Source organism: Engystomops pustulosus, chromosome 6 (assembly GCF_040894005.1).
Source record: "Engystomops pustulosus chromosome 6, aEngPut4.maternal, whole genome shotgun sequence".
Taxonomy (NCBI): domain Eukaryota; kingdom Metazoa; phylum Chordata; class Amphibia; order Anura; family Leptodactylidae; genus Engystomops; species Engystomops pustulosus.
The window spans coordinates 101,384,752-101,402,067 of NC_092416.1; the positions used below are offsets into that span (position 1 = coordinate 101,384,752).

Sequence of the window (17,316 nt, forward strand, 5' to 3'; positions counted from 1 at the left end):
CCTGGACTGGCTGAATTCCAATCGTTGGAGTGCGCATCTTTTTGGGAAGGCATGGGGTTGCTTACGATTGCACAACTGGTAGTTGACTCACATATCAAGACGTTCCAGCAGCTACAGGAAACTATTCCAGCTCATAGCCATGAATTTTTTAGGTATCTACAATTGAAACATGCCTTTGAAGCCCAGACTAAAGTGGAGCCCCTGGTATATAAGGGAGACCCCTTACTTCAGAATATTGCTAAGGAAGGGCTTTCTTCAGGGCTTATTTCTCTTTTGTATCAGCTGTTATTGTGTAAATTTCTAGATGGTTTTCACAGCCGGGCCCGAGCCAAGTGGGAGAGGGATGTAGGTCCTGTGACGGATGACCAATGGAGTAATATCCTAGAGGTTGTACCAGCAATCTCATTGGGAGAAGCAAATAGACTTTCACAATTGTATATAGTCCACAGGGTATACAGAACGCCAAAATTTTTGTATGATATCGGGGTGCGATCAAACGCCTCATGCCCAAAGTGCTCTGAAGAAATAGCAGATATGGCACATATGCTATGGAACTGTCCTGTTATACAACCCTTTTGGGTGGAAGTGCTGGAACTAATAGATAGGGTGTATATGACCTCAGTCCCCAGGAATGTCCTGACATGTGTGTTAGGCTGTGATGAGGAAATTGCTCTTGAACACCTAGGCAAGACTGCGGTAGGGAGGTTACTATATATGGCCAGGAAATCAATCGCAGCGAGGTGGATTCAACCGATCCCCCCTACAAAGGAGGAATTCCTTCAGAAGGTAGAAGGGATGCTAATAAATGAGAGGGATATATACAAAAAAAGGAGGACGGAAGGTAAATATGAGAAGTTATGGGGCCCATGGATGGATACACCGGGAGTAGTATCAGCAGAGTTATTAATGGAAAGGCTGTTACAAATTAATATAGGACAATAGGCGAGAAAAAGTGATGTTTTAAGTGTTTATTGAGCATATGCATTATTGAACAGTATACAGCTTATTGCATCTATGAGCTAACCTGTTTATCGCCCTGCGTGGCGACCTAAGACGGTAATGGTTATATGCTAAATGTGCCAAAATTTTGTATAGCCCTGGCTGGGGTGGGATGGGAGGGGGGGTGGTGGATTGTTTTTCTTCCTTTTAATGTTTGTACCTTCCTTAAAATGAAAATAAATAAAGAAATATCTGATTTAAAAAAAAAAAAAGGTTTTGTATGCGTTGGAAAAGGGGTAGTCTTATACGGCGCATATATCTTAAACTCTATATTTTAACAGGAAAGTAGGGGGGTCGTCTTATACACCAGGTCGTCTTATACGCCGGAATATACGGTATATATAAATGGAGTGAATGTGGTAACAGTCATTTAGATATATTAGGATGCAGTAAGCACCGACCCAGCAGTTTAGATATATACAGATGGAGTGAACACAGTAACAGCATAAAAAGATAATTTAGATATAAACGGATGCAGCAAACACAAATTCTGCAGTATATATATGGATGGAGCGAAAAGCAATTTAGGAAAACAACAATGCAGTTTACACAGACTCTGCAGTTTAGATACGGATTGAGTGCAGTGCACTGCACTGCATACCAGCTTCTCACCTTGAGCCTGAAGCTACCTATGACAAGCTGTGAACAACCTCTGCCAAACACCATTCAACCAGCAACCTAGAATAAGTTGAATTGTTCCTGCTGTTGTGGCCATTGCTGTGTTCCAGTATAAACAACCTGTGGGTTTTATACTTGACATCCCTTGTCTCTGAGTGATCCCTGCATAAAGCTGCTAACACCAAGGGCACCCCATTTACTATCATCCAGGGATCCCTACACCTACATTGCGGTTGCCCCAGGGAGAGCTTTCCTACACCTGCAGCCTTTCCATCCTTTCTTGTAACTCCACCTGTTAGATACCTGTCAGGTGTGGGCGATGTCTGTTCCTCTAGTACCGTGACCCCCATCGAGTGCTAGGCCACCCTCAGCCAGCCACTCACGCACGAAAGGGAATCCAGCTGCCTCCAAGCCCAAAAAGCTGCCGTTCAAGCCCAAAAAGGCTAGGCCCGGGTGGGGTGGGGGATGTTGCTCATGTGACCCTGCCTCTTATGCAAGTAACCAAACCCCAAACATTTAGCTGAAGTTCAGCTTTCTGGAACCCACAATGTTCGGTAAAGACCCGAACATTGAGGTTTGTGTATTCTCATCCAGGGCCTATTCTAGCCTTTTTGCTGCTTGAGGTAAAATGGAAAACTGCTCCACCCCCCAAAAAAGCCTAGCCCTAATCCCCTCCTATATTCAGCCATACTGAATTTACAAATCCTGCACCTGATTAAAGTATGCCGACAACATTACTAACAATGTTCTCACACAGTGCTCCTGATTCACTGACGCTCTATAACTGACACTACACTGTCTCACACACTAGTAAGTCAGTCAGTGACATGGACATTAGTGATATCTAGAACCTTACAGGTGATGATCTACTCCAACACATGGACTACTTATGATTTCTCCAAGCTGCCCTAATAAATGAATATACTGTATATTCCGGCGTATAAGACGACCTGGTGTATAAGACGACCCCCCTACTTTCCTGTTAAAATATAGAGTTTAAGATATATTCGCCATATAAGACTACCCCTTTTCCAACGCATACAAAACACTGGTAAAAATTAAAAAAAAACAGATTTGAATTTAACATGGTCCTTTTTTTAATTTAAATTCTTATGACATGCAGGTATATAGCGGGAAAACATAAGGCATACAACAACAACATTACCATCGTCCATTTTACTCTAAATGTTACCATACTGGGTGGTGTCATTTTTTGCGAAATTTGATAATATTTTCAATGATATCATTTTTATGACTGTACGGCCATCTGATCACTTTTTATAGATTTTTTTCATATTTTTCAAAATGGCAAAAAAGTGCCATTTTCGACTTTGGGCGCTTATTTCCGTTATGGGGTTAAACGCATTGAAAAACCGTTATCATTCTTTCATAGATCGGGCATTTTCGGACGCGTCGATACCTGATGTGTTTATGATTTTTACTGTTTATTTAAATTTATATCAGTTCTAGGGAAAGGGGGGTGATTTGCAATTTTAGGTTTTTTTATTATAATTTTTTTTTTTTTTTTAACTTTTTTAAATTTTTATTTATACTATTTTTCAGACTCCCTAGGGTACTTTAACCCTAGGGTGTCTGATCGATCCTATCATATACTGCCATACTACAGTATGGCAGTATATGGGGATTTTCCTCCTCATTCATTACAATGTGCTATCAGCACATTGTAATGAAGGTGTTAAAACGAAATAGCCTCGGGTCTTCGGAAGACCCGAGGCTACCATGGAGACGGATCGCTGTGAAAACACCCGCGATCGGTGCTAGCAGGTGTTACCGGTGTTACCGGGTGTTACCGGTAAGCCTTTGCTGCAATATGCAGCAAAGACTTACCGGCTATGGAGAGGGCTCAGCCCGTGAGCCCTCTCCATGCAGCACGACCCGACCGCCGCCGTGAATACACGGCGGGCGGTCAATTACCGGCGTATAAGACGACCCCAGACAAGACAGAAGTATTTTCAGTCTTCAAAAGTCGTCTTATACGTCGGAATATACGGTATATATAACACTCTAAGGAATTTATCTACAGCCCTTCTTTTTAATTTTACACAGAACCCAATATAAAGCCCCAACAGTATACAGTACTCTATAAGAGCCTTCCACCCCCAAAATTTTATATATATATATATATATATATATTTTCCAATAACAGCCCTCACCAAGTATACACACCTCTGAGGGATAGAAATGTTTGCTAATCTAATATATAAAGCTGAATGTATGTGTGTGTGTCTATGTCCACTTACGGAATCTGTACCGTGGCATTTACAATCACCAAATTTTGCACAGTCACTCCCTGTCATAAGGTTTGACACAATGTTCCACCATATTAATTCAAATGCTACTCACACACGACAGAGCGCTCCTAGAGCAGGTAAAAAATAAAATTCTTACACTGGAATCCAAATTGACACAATTTAACTTACAAAATCCAAAGCAAACTAAAGGAGACTTTGGAAAAATATGAAAGGGACATCAAAGAAGACAAAAGTAGAAAATTTAATGGGGACAGAGGGGACTACCAGCTTAAAAGGGAGTATAAATGGGTCCACAAAGGCAATAGACTTAGGATCAGGCAACACCTCACCCGCAAACAGTCTCCTCAAATCAACAAACAGAATGATACAATAACACCAATGGAATCAGCATCAAGCAATTTTTTTATCAACAGATGCCAGCGATGTGGATACAGACCCAGAGAAAGTCAACACTCGCAAAAGAGGTCCCAAACACAGAGAAACGTCAACAGGCCACAAACAAACAAAACGGTACTGCCGATGGTAGAAACACAAGTAATGATGAAACACAAGGAAGACACATTACAAGTCATCAATTTGTCTTCACATCGACTCACGGAGACAGAAATTACTGTCTTACAAAAAGGCCTAACCTTTTCTCCTATGCAAAAACTAGACAAATTCATTTTTATAAAAGACCTGTACATGTTTTGTAGACAACTTACCTTTAAAATCTTGTATCAACAGCCAACCTTGGCGGATAACTTTACGGAGACGGAAAGAAGAGTGTTCATAGATTTGTTGGACCTGCTAAAAGAAAATGAGGACATATTATCCAGACAAGAAGGTAATAATTTTCCCACCCACTTACCATCTCAGTCCACCCCCTCACTGGGGTGATTCCCGGCCATTAATGTATTTTTCCATACAGTCCTACATGACATTAACGAACTACAAGAATCGTGGTAACAACATATCCAAACAAGAGCAAGAGGCATTGAGATCACTCAGCCTCAACAAAACATTCATAATCAGAGAGGCGGACAAAGGAGGTAACGTGGTATTATGGGCAGTGGAGGATTACGCTATGGAAGCAAAAAATCAAAAAATTCTATTTCAGGCTCCCTTCGAATCCAACAGATACACTCAACAGCAAAATTGATCATCTGATTACCGAGGCCCTGCATCAAAACATAATCAACAAAACATATTTAAAAGGTGACGCACCAGTAACTCCAACCTTCTACCTGGTTCCAAAAATTCATAAATCTATGACAAAACCGCCAGGTAGGCCAATTGTAGCAGGGATAGGAGGGCTCTATGAACATGCCTGTATATACCTCGATTTCTTTTTACAGCCGCTGGTTCTACAACTTGAATCATACATAAGAGACTCCATGCATTTGATAGAACAGCTACAAAAGATTGAAGTACACTCCAAAACCCTTCGTTATATACGAATATTGCACACGATACAGGAATTAAAGCAGTCGCCTATCACTTGAACAAAAAAGTCAACTCTGACCGCAAGCACGATTCCTTCATTCTGGATCTACTTTATTTTGTACTAAATCATAACTACTTCGTTTTTGACAAAGTCTACTATAGACAAATATCAGGAACGGCAATGGGTGCGCATTGTGCCCCCTCCTACGCGAATCTCTTCTTGGGATGGTGGGAGGAGACACACGTGCACCCATTGCCGAGTTATCAATCCAAGGTACTCAAATGGTACCAATTCATAGACGATGTTATCTTTCTATGGCAGGGTTCTACACGAGAATGTTTGGAATTCATTGGAGAATTGAACACCAACACCATTAATGTGAAATTGGTCCCTTACATTTCTGAAACGTCAGTGGAATTTTTGGATTTGAGAGTATCAAGATGTCAAGAGAAAATAACCACCTCACTGTTTCGCAAAAAAGACGATACTAACAATATACTACATTTCGATAGCTTTCACCCACAGCACCTAAAGAAAGGTATACCTTACAATCAGTTGTTAAGACTGAAAAGAAACTGCAGTGACCAACAGGACTTTAAAATGCACGCGAAAGAATTGACACACAGACTGAGAGCAAGAGGTTACCCAAAGAAAGTGATTTCTCAAGCCTACATGCGAGTCAGAGAAATCAACAGAGACACGCTATTAACACCAAAACCCAAAAAAACAAGGAGGGACAATCAGGTAAGACTCATTACCACCTACAACAATCAATGGAAGGATTTATATCATATTCTTGGCAAAAACTGGAATGTGTTAAGAGTGAGCCAAGATTGAAAGGTTACACCAGCACAAGACCTACCCTTACGGCCAGAAGAGCCAAAAATGTAAAGGACCACCTTACAAGAAGTCACTTTATACAACCCATTTCTAATACTACAGGAGGACATCAAATTAAAGGAACATATGCCTGTGGTAAGTGCAATATCTGCCAACATATGGCCAACACTGACACATTGATGAATCCAATCGACAAGAAGCATTATAAATTTAGAAACTACGTCAACTGTAAAACAAGAAACGTGATATACCTATTAATGTGTACCTGCCCCAGAATTTATTTGGGACAAACATCACAACCACTAAAGAAGAGAATCCAGCAACACTTTTCATCCATAAATATGGCTAAGAAACATTTCAAACAGAATAAAAATCTAACATCGTGGCAACACATTTCATGAATTTCCATGGGAGCCAATGTAAGGGGGTGAAAATATATGGTCTGGAGAAGACAGTTACCAACATTAGAGGAGGCGATGTCACCCCAATCTTACTCCAAAGAGAATCCAGATGGATATACAACTTGAATTCTATGACACCAAAAGGATTGAATGAAGAGTTACAGTTCACAGGATTCTACAAGAAGGTATAGTTATCCCTTGCTTGCTGCGCTTGCATAAAGTGTGGTGGTATCAAGTAAATGGGGTGGATAGGGTGTTCCTGGATGCAGGAACAGGCATAAATTGCCAGATTTAAGAAATAAATATTACCATCCTACATGAGACAGATTATATATAAAATTGGGGCACTCTAGGGCAGGACTAAGATGGATGACACACTTTTCATAGTGGCAAGGTTTGCATGTGTAATATAGTCGTTTTAAGCACTTTTAATTAATTGTTTTCTTCTTTTTCTTGTTCATCTAGTGTATTTCCTTGAGAGTGCATCACCAGTACACAATAAGAAACTTCACGGCTATATACAGTCACCAACAAAATTCTTTCTTCATGGATGTGATTCAACACAAAAAATGGGGACACGCTCCACGTCTACAAGAAAATTACTTACCTACACAATCCTGGAGGAAGCTGATCCTGGTCCTTTCTTCAGACACCTAAAAATAAGGCAAAAAAAGATAAAAGAGGAATCAAGTAACACAAGGTTTTTTCACTAGAACACCATTGGAATATTGTGACTCACCTAAACGTATTGCCTTATGATCAGTGTGTACATCTATTAACAGCAGTTTTGTACTTATATGCTAACCATAGTTACCATGTACATACTTGTATATTTCTATTGTAAGTAGCCTGCCTTAGATTACCGATATATTTTCCTTCTATTTTCCCTTACCATTTTTGTATTGGGTTCCTATTTATGCAGTAATTCTATATTTTTTAGGCACACAGAATATCACATGATTCCCAATACTTAACTTGCCGGACTAGGCATTTAGCAACATGCCCATATTGTATCTTAGTTACGATCACTGCATCCGTACATATGCCCACCCACACATTACATTGTGGCTCTAGACTCTATAACCCTGAGGAAGCCACATCAGAGGTGGAACGCGTGGGGCACTGCATCTCCTCCACACAATACTTGGTGATATCATTTCTTTTACATTGCATATTGTTGAATTTTTTCCTTGGATATAGGTATCATTCATTGACATCTGTTGCACCTTTTCTATTGAGGGTTACAAATGCACAGTCAGTCATTGTTTACATAATTCTCTATCTGAATAGATGCCAAGTAGAGGTCCACCATGATCTAAAAGGGGGGATATTACAACAGAGCATGTTATTGTCATGCACTGTTTACAGCACAACATTCTTGTGTGCTTATTTTAAATGATTTAAATGATAGTGCTTAGTGTATGCAATAAAATTTCTATTTTTTGTCAATTAATTGGTTTTATAGCCATTTTTTGCACATCCTATCTGTTTTCTCATACATGAACTTGTTGGGGATGTGTGGCACTTTGAGTTGCCTATACTCAATTTGAGTTACTCAGGAAACGTCATAGACTCGGTTTTGTGGCGAAATTTTCATCTTGCGCTTTCCAAAATCCACTTATTACCCACCATATACAGAAGCCATTGTCTGCTGCTACTGCTATGGCAGTTGAAAGCTGAGCCGTGATTGGTTTGTGTTCTGCCACAGGTGATTAATATGAGCTCTGAGCTGTGATTGGCCACTATAGGCAAAAATGAAACTTGAGCTCTGATTGGTTGCCTTGGAGAAAAGACTGTACTGCTTTCAGATACTTCTGATAAATCTCCCCATAGACGAAGTGACAGTCGGTGACAGAGATAGTCACCATTATGAGAGTGTCATAGACAGTCACTGGAATGAGAGTGTCAAAAAAGATTTTAAAAGACTGTCAGTGACAGTCTGAGACAGTATATAGATACATATAATTTTTTTAACCTATTATAGGTATGCATGTGTTCTAAAGGCAGGGCTGGTTCTAGACAAAGTGGAGCCCTGGGCAAAACTAAAAGTGGAGCACCAAAATAAACTATTTTATGACCAGTCACAGTCAGTAAGAGGCTGCCTTTAGTATGGTAAAACAATCTGTAATATGGGAGAATTTTATTGGAGATGATAGGGAGATTGATGGGCAGCACAGTGGCTCAGTGGTTAGCACTACAGCCTTACAGCGCTGGTCAACATCTGCAAAGAGTTTGTATGTTCTCTTTGTGTTTGTGTGGGTCCTCCGGTTTCCTCCCACACTCCATAACATACTGGTAGGTTGATTAGATTGTGAGCCCCATGGGGGACAGGGACTTATTTGGTAATCTCTATGCAGTGCTGCATAATCTGTGTGCGCTATATAAATAAAGGAATTATTAATTATAACTATTATGATAGAAAATAAATATGAAAGATGATAGAAATTTCTAGATGAAGAACTATAAAGTAGATTATATACACAGTAGATGAATATAAGAGATAAATACAGTAGAAGAGAAATAGAAGATAGAAAAATAGATAGGGAAAAAGTGAGATATATAAATGGTCAGATTATAAGAGATAGATAAGTAGACAGCTAGATGATAGATATATAGACAGGAGATAGATGATAAGGAATTCAACCAAGGGGTATTAACCCTTTCACTGCCAGGCATTTCTGTATATTTTGTCATGTTATTGGTCAGAGCAATTTTTACAATTTTGCCGTTTACAAATAAAATGGAAGTTACAGCAAAAAGAATTAAAGTAAACCACTGCAAACCACATATTTTCTGAATGCTGACACTTGCCCCATTTTTAAAATTGCATTAAAGAGTTTATTGACATAGGCGCCTTCATGCAATTTTGATTCAAACTGAAACTTTTTATAAAAAATAATTAAAATTTGACTTTGATGGCCAAATATGTGCTCAAAACAGAAAATATTTACCTTCACATCTCCTAAATGTAATAGATGGACAAGTGTAGAGTTCACAAATGTCTTATATTGATATATTCACATAAATAAATCATCATCATATCACTAAAACTGAAATAACTAAATATCTGCTTTTCAGATAAAAATTTTAAGACGGTCACAACCTGCAAAATATATCAATAAAACAGATTAAAAAGTAAAGGCACCCGTAAAATCTATATAATTTTGAAAGCAGACAATTGCCCACTTTTTCTACCCATAGCGCCAATGTGTGTGTATGTATGTCCGCTAAAGGAATCTGTACCGTCACATTTACAATCACCAAATTTTGCACAGTTGTCTGTGACTCAGGGAATTTCGTAGACTTAGTCTTATTCTTAGTTTTGAGCCAAAATTTTCACCCCGCGCTTTCCAAACCCCACTTATTAACCATCACATACAGAAGCCATCGTCTGCTGCTGCTGTGGCAGTTGGAAGCTGGACCGTGAGCTTTGATTGGTTACTACAGGCAATGAGTAGAAGACAACTTGTGTGTTAGGCAAGATGGATAGGGATACAGACATAGGGGGAGATTTATCTGACATGTCTGAGATAAAACTGTTCCAGTTGCCCATGGAAACCAAGAGACAGTCACTGGAATGAGAGTGCCCGAGACCAACAGTCACTGGAATGAGAGAGCCCAAGACTGACAGTCACTGGAATGAGAGTGTCGGAGACAGACAGACACTGAATGAGAGTGCCCGAGACTGACAGTCACTGGACTGAGAGTATCTGAGACAGACAGTCACTGGAATGAGAGTCCTCGAGACAGACAGTCACTGGAATGAGAGTGCCCGAGACCAACAGTCACTGAAATGAGAGTGCCTGAGACCAACAGACACTGGGATGGGAGTGCCCAAGACCGACAGTCACTGCAATGAGAGTAACTGAGACTGACAGTAACTTGAATGAGAATGCCCAAGACCAACAGTCTATAGAATGAGAGTGCCCGAGACCAACAGTCACTGGAATGAGAGTGCCCGAGACCAACAGTCACTGGAATGAGAGAGCCCGAGACTTACAATCACTGGAATGAGAGAGCCCGAGACTTATAGTCACTGGAATGAGAGTGCCCGAGACTAGTTATTTACTATCCCGGGCAATGCCGAGAGCTACAGCTAGTTTATTAAATAAGAAAAATTGAAATATCACATGGTCATAAGTATTCAGACCCTTTTCTGTGATACTCATATTTAGCTTACACGCTACGGTGTGGCGCTGTGCTCCCCGGCCTTACCTCTCCACGAGCCTGCTTCCTGACTAGGCCGCATCCTCGATCCTGCTGCCGAGGCTGCACGCTCCCGCTGCTAGGGCGCTCGCGCCCTCTCTCCCAGCCTTGAAGGGCCAGCGTCCTCTTGATTGGCGCTGGCTAATCCGGCTCAGCCCTTATAATCCAGCACCTCCCTTCCTTCCTGGCCGAAACTTCAGCATTCTAACGGAACTTCCAAGGTTTCCACACCTCGCTTCCCACAGCGGTTCCTGTTGAAGTGATTGCCCATCAGCATTTCCAGGCACTCCTGTTCCTCCAGCATTTCCAGACATTCCTTTTCCTTTAGCGTTTCCAGACGACTCCTGCTGTGCCTTCCAGGGCTTCAGTCCAGCAGTGTTTCCAGTTCCGTGCCAGCTTTGCCAGTGTTCCTCTGTGTTCCTGCTGTCATCCCAATAAATCTTGAAAAAAACTTGGTACTCCTGTGATACTTGATTTGCATATTTTATTATAGTGAATCGGCAATCCAAAATGAATGCAACATTTCGGTCTTATAACATCAGACCTTCTTCAGGCACAGATTTCTGGGCTTGCGGTGGTGTGAATACGGTTCTATGACCGTTATGGCGCTTGGGGAGCTGTGGAGCGCGGGAGACCCCGCTGTAGGTTGGCTGCGCAGTTGTCCAGTTGTCTGTGTGACCGTTACATCCTTGATATGATTCTCCTCCTTCACTGGAGTTCAGCTGTGTGTAATTAAACTGATTGGACTTGTCTATATCAGACCTCAGAACTCACAGTGCATTTCAGAGCAGGGAAGAATCATGTGGGGAGGTTTATCAAACCTTTCTTAGAGCAGAACTGTTCTAGTTGCCCATGGCAACAAATCAAAGCTCAGCTTTCATTTTCCCACAGCTGTTTATAAAATTAAAGCTGCACTCTGATTTGTTTCCATGGGCAACTAGAACAGTTTTACCTCAGAAACTTATGATAAATCTCCCCCATGAAGTATGAAAACCGCCCAAGGAGCTGTGGCAAGGCACAAAGAATCTCCACTCACAATTGCTACAAGCACAGTGGCCTCTATAATAGAAGAAGTTTGGACAAACACAACTCCTTTTCGACTTAACTGTCCAGCCTAACTAAGCAATCATAGGAGAAGAGCCATGGTGAGAGAGGTAAAGAAGAACCCCAAAATCACTGTGGCTGAGCTTCATTCTGGGATTTGTGGCAGAGTGTGCCTCTTTCAGATTATTCTGCACCCAAGACTGGGCCAAAGGTTCACCTTAAAACAAGACAATGACCCTAAGCACACAGCTAAAATAACAAAGCAGTGGCTTCAGAACAACTCTGTGACCATTCTTGACTGGCCCAGGCAGAGCCCACACTTAAACCCAATTGTGCATCTGTGGAGAGACTTGAATATGGCTGTCCACCAACATTCACCATACAACCTGAGGGAACTGGAGAGTATGTGCAAGGAAGAATGGCAGACGATTCCCAAATCCAGGTGTGAAAAACTTGTTGCATCCTTTCCAAGAAGACTCATGGCTGTACTAGCTCAAAAGGTGCTTCTACTCAATACTGAGCAAAGGCTCTAATAAATTAGCAAAATTATCTACATGTTATTTTTTTTTTGACAGCCTGCCTTTCCAGTTCATTAAGAAGTAGGGTATAAAACTTTAATTTTATTAATTCATTTCTAAAAAAAATATGTCCACTACATGCAAGAGCAACTCCTTAGATGTCTCTCATACTGCGTACACTGGTGCACATAGCATAGAACTGGTACTATCATTCATATCACCAATTCCCAGCTGTATAGAAAAGAGTACATCTCCTAGCAATCCTTGAAACCGCCGTAGCTGGTGTGACATGGAATGACTCGCACAATCATATGATAATATTCACATGTAGATAGATGCATGAAAATTGTTCTAATAATCAAAATAGAAAAATACATGTGTAATATAACAAAGACAATAACTCTTTATTGAATCAAATCATTCATATTATATATACATAATGTCATTTTGGCACTTGGGGTTGATATGTTTATTGATTGGTATGGGCCATGTAACTATGCACCAGGCATGTTTTTCATACATGCTTTTTTTATACATATAGACTACCATATATATTTTGTTTATTTATTCTCAAGTGTTGTTCTGCATCTTGGTGACTTGATCTATGTACACTTTGTGATGAATAAGCATATAGAACTAGACACCAGCCATATGCGCATGGGCCCGACACTTTAACACTCATCTCGAAAACGTTGTCTTTGCACACGTGCACTGTATGTGGGACGTAGCCCCTGTGCAATCTTATCACAACTGCTATCCATTTTATTGTGATTTTACAGGTATTTATAGAAGAGCATTATTGCATACCAGCCATCCCCGAGAAAGCCCCTATACATAACAATAAGTGTGGGACATCCTCAACCCCTTTCCCTCCACTGTCTTTTTTTGTTTAGATATCCAGTCACATCCAATGCAGGAATCAGTATCAGGCTATCATGGTTTGGTTTATACTACATTTATGCATTTTGTGAATTTGGGGTTGTATATTATAGAGGTCATATGTATCATTGTCATTCTCTTGGTGTTCATATTTGTGTATTTTGATTTCCAGATTGTGCGGATATATAATGCAGTCTAATATATATGTTAGTGAGTATTCAGCTCGTCTCCTGGGTCGCAGTTCTGTGCAGGGACAAGGGTGGCATGTTATGACATTATCACATGACATTTGTGTCCTTTAGAGCAACAGAGAAGTGCAATTGGGTCTGCTCTACACACCTCTAACACTGGCATGAGTGTCACAGATGCACATAATGTTATCCGGACAGCATGGAGTTGCCAGCTGCCAAAAAATAGACACAAAAATGGTCCAATTAAGGAGATGCGACAAACATCAGACCTATCAAAGATTTGATAATCCCTCCCTAAAGTGTCCTGGTTGCCATCACTAGAATGCCTGGAATTATGTTAAACATATGTCATAGGAATAGTATTCTAAACGCCTAGCTATTAAAGTACACACATTTTACAGTATTTCAGCAAATTCAGGTAAAGGTAGGTAAGCTAAAAAATAATTGCTACTTATATAATAAGTGGTATATACTTCCCATACTTTATCCTGCAGACAAGGACGCAGTGGTGTTCTTCAGCGTTGAGAGACAGGTTTAGCAGGATAAATCAACACAACACAAATCATTTCCTTTTCTGTGTCTTAGGTTTCATTTCAGCAATGTTACATAGAATCACATGCTTTGTGCAGCCAATGGCTGATCTACTTCCTTTACTCAGTCGACTACACTCAGTGTAATGTAGTTTCTCTGAGATGCTGTTAACCATTTCACAGATGACTATAGAAGTCTTAAAAAACATATTGCAACTAAAAAAATAGTTAACTGTCAATGCAAGTTTTCTCATTCTTTGATTGATAATAGTGTTGCATAGCCAAACTCCTCATTGAGTGTAAATTAGGCAACATGCACACAGGACAAAATATCTATTGCCCGTTTGTGTCTTCTGTATGTGTAGAGTCTTTCTCCTGTTTCTCCCCCTTATGGAAAAAAAAAACAGTCCAAGTGACAAGTGTTTTTCCAACATATTTTCGGTCTGTATAAAATACAGAAGGATGGCAAATTATGTCATTGAATTGTTCCATTAACTAGATTTTGTGTTACCTAGCAATTGATTTACAATTACAGAAGTCATGAGGATGACATCTATTTGGCATCAGTATTTTTCACAGCTCCATAGCCTTCTATGGGAAAAAACAGGCCGCAAATATGGACAGGAGTAGGAATACGGACTGCTTAACCCCTTGATGAGCAGGCCCTTTTTCTTTTTGCATTTTTCACTCCCCACCTTCAAAAATCCATAATGTTTTTATTTTTCCATGTAAGGAGCTATATGAGCTCTTCTGCGTAACAAATTGCACTTCATATATATATATATATATATATATATATATATATATATATATACACTCACCGGCCACTTTATTAGGTACACCTGTCCAACTGCTTGTTAACACTTAATTTCTAATCAGCCAATCACATGGCGGCAACTCAGTGCATTTAGGCATGTAGACATGGTCAAGACAATCTCCTGCAGTTCAAACCGAGCATCAGTATGGGGAAGAAAGGTGCTTTGAGTGCCTTTGAACGTGGCATGGTTGTTGGTGCCAGAAGGGCTGGTCTGAGTATTTCAGAAACTGCTGATCTACTGGGATTTTCACGCACAACCATCTCTAGGGTTTACAGAGAATGGTCCGAAAAAGAAAAAACATCCAGTGAGCGGCAGTTCTGTAGGCGGAAATCCCTTGTTGATGCCAGAGGTCAGAGGAGAATGGGCAGACTGGTTCGAGCTGATAGAAAGGCAACAGTGACTCAAATTGCCACCCGTTACAAGCAAGGTAGGCAGAAGAGCATCTCTGAATGCACAGTACGTCGAACTTTGAGGCAGATGGGCTACAGCAGCAGAAGACCACACCGGGTGCCACTCCTTTCAACTAAGAACAGGAAACTGAGGCTACAATTTGCACAAGCTAATTGAAATTGGACAGTAGAAGATTGGAAAAACGTTGCCTGGTCTGATGAGTCTCGATTTCTGCTGTGACATTCGGATGGTAGGATCAGAATTTGGCGTCAACAACATGAAAGCATGGATCCATCCTGCCTTGTATCAACGGTTCAGGCTGGTGGTGGTGGTGTCATGGTGTGGGGAATATTTTCTTGGTACTCTTTGGCCCCCTTGGTACCAATTGAGCATCGTTGCAACGCCACAGCCTACCTGAGTATTGTTGCTGACCATGTCCATCCCTTTATGACCACAATGTACCCAACATCTGATGGCTATCTTCAGCAGGATAATGCGCCATGTCATAAAGCTGGAATCATCTCAGACTGGTTTCTTGAACATGACAATGAGTTCACTGTACTCAAGTGGCCTCCACAGTCACCAGATCTCAATCCAATAGAGCATCTTTGGGATGTGATGGAACGGGAGATTCGCATCATGGATGTGCAGCCGACAAATCTGCGGCAACTGTGTGATGCCATCATGTCAATATGGACCAAAATCTCTGAGGAATGCTTCCAGCACCTTGTTGAATCTATGCCACGAAGAATTGAGGCAGTTCTGAAGGCAAAAGGGAGTCCAACCCGTTACTAGCATGGTGTGGCCGGTGAGTGTATATATATGTGTGTGTGTGTGTGTGAAGGAGAGTCAGCTCACCTGAGGGCTTAGCAGCGTGATACTGGGAGTCCAAGCACGGATAAACTTCGTTCAAAGTCCACCAAATCCAGCAAATCTGATTTTCCCTCTGTTATCGTATATATGTGGATTTCCTTGATGTCTCAATAAAGAAAAAAATATGTTTTTACTCCAACCCAGTCTTGTCCTTGAGCTGGATTCCCTCTGTGTGTAAATTGCATTTCATAGTGACAGTATTAAATATTCCATGCCGTGTACTTGGAAGTGGGAAAAAAATTCCAAATGTAGTGAAATTGGTGAAAAAATGCATTTACAACGTTTTCTTGTGGGCCTGGATTTAACGTGTTTCACTAAGCACCCCAAATCACAAATCTACTTTATTCTTTGGGTTGGTACAATCACGGGGATACCAAATTTATATAGGTTTTATAATGTATTCATAGATTTACAAAAATTAAAATCTCTTGTACAAAATTTTTTAATTTTGCCATGTTCTGGCGCTACTTTATCACATTTCAGTGTATAGAGCTTTAAGTGGTGTCCTTTATTTTGCAACTTTGGATGTTGTTGCAACTGCTACCATTTTGGGACTATTTTTCAAAATGGACTTTGGCTCAATTTACTATTTAAACGCTGGGAATAACCATTATTATATTTTGATTGATCAGACATTTAGCAAACGCTTGCAAAAACATTTACCAGCTATGTAGGGGGCTCAGCCTGTGAGCCCTCTCCAACCCAATGCAGCAGACACATGATGTAGTATTATGGGGTTAAAAGAAAATGGGGCTTATTTACTAAGGGTCCGCATCAACATTTTCGGGGATTGCACAGCCGTAATGGGTATTTAGCAGGGGATTGTGTCACACACAATTGGATTTTGGCGCAGCTAAGCTTGCTTTCATGCGGCAAAAATAGGGGGGCATGCCTTTGGACGATCCGACTGATTCGGACTGAGCGCAGGATTTAACATTCAAATTGCTTTGCAATCCAATGCACTTACATACACTAGGAAGAAGAAGGTTAACTCTGGCGGACATGTAGGATATCGGTCGCACGATCTTAATGAATCGCCGTAGAATTCGTGATCATTGGACAATGCACTTTCTGTGAACTCCGCAGACGGGTAAGTAAATGTTGTGGATGTCACACACAGATACAGACCTGTAATAAAATGGTAGTGTGCCCCTCTACTTTGAATAACATTGAAACTTAAAGGGGTTTAACCATGACATTTTAATCCCCTAATAATGTTTACAAAATACAGATCATTTTTAACCCCATGCTTTACAATTTTATAGTTTTATTGCTGCTTCAGCTCCTAATACTCAGTGATGGTCAGTGTA

General features: G+C 40.6%; 1 protein-coding gene across 7 annotated transcripts in view; it reads right to left on the reverse strand.

Moving 5' to 3' along the window:
* LOC140064052 (uncharacterized) overlaps positions 1-14,012 on the reverse strand; it is a 79,917-nt gene extending 65,905 nt beyond the window's left edge. For 4 of the 7 annotated variants that reach the window (XM_072110492.1, XM_072110490.1, XM_072110489.1 and 1 more), the window contains exons 1-3: positions 13,878-14,012; positions 7,165-7,210; positions 4,595-4,679 (exon numbers count right to left, since the gene is read on the reverse strand). The gene's annotated coding sequence lies outside the window, so the exon portion shown is untranslated. Of the gene's footprint in view, positions 1-4,594; positions 4,680-7,164; positions 7,211-8,186; positions 8,244-13,877 lie in introns of those variants that run through there. The other 3 variants (XM_072110491.1, XM_072110487.1, XM_072110488.1) reach the window with 2 other exon arrangements.
* Positions 14,013-17,316: the final 3,304 nt, after the last annotated feature.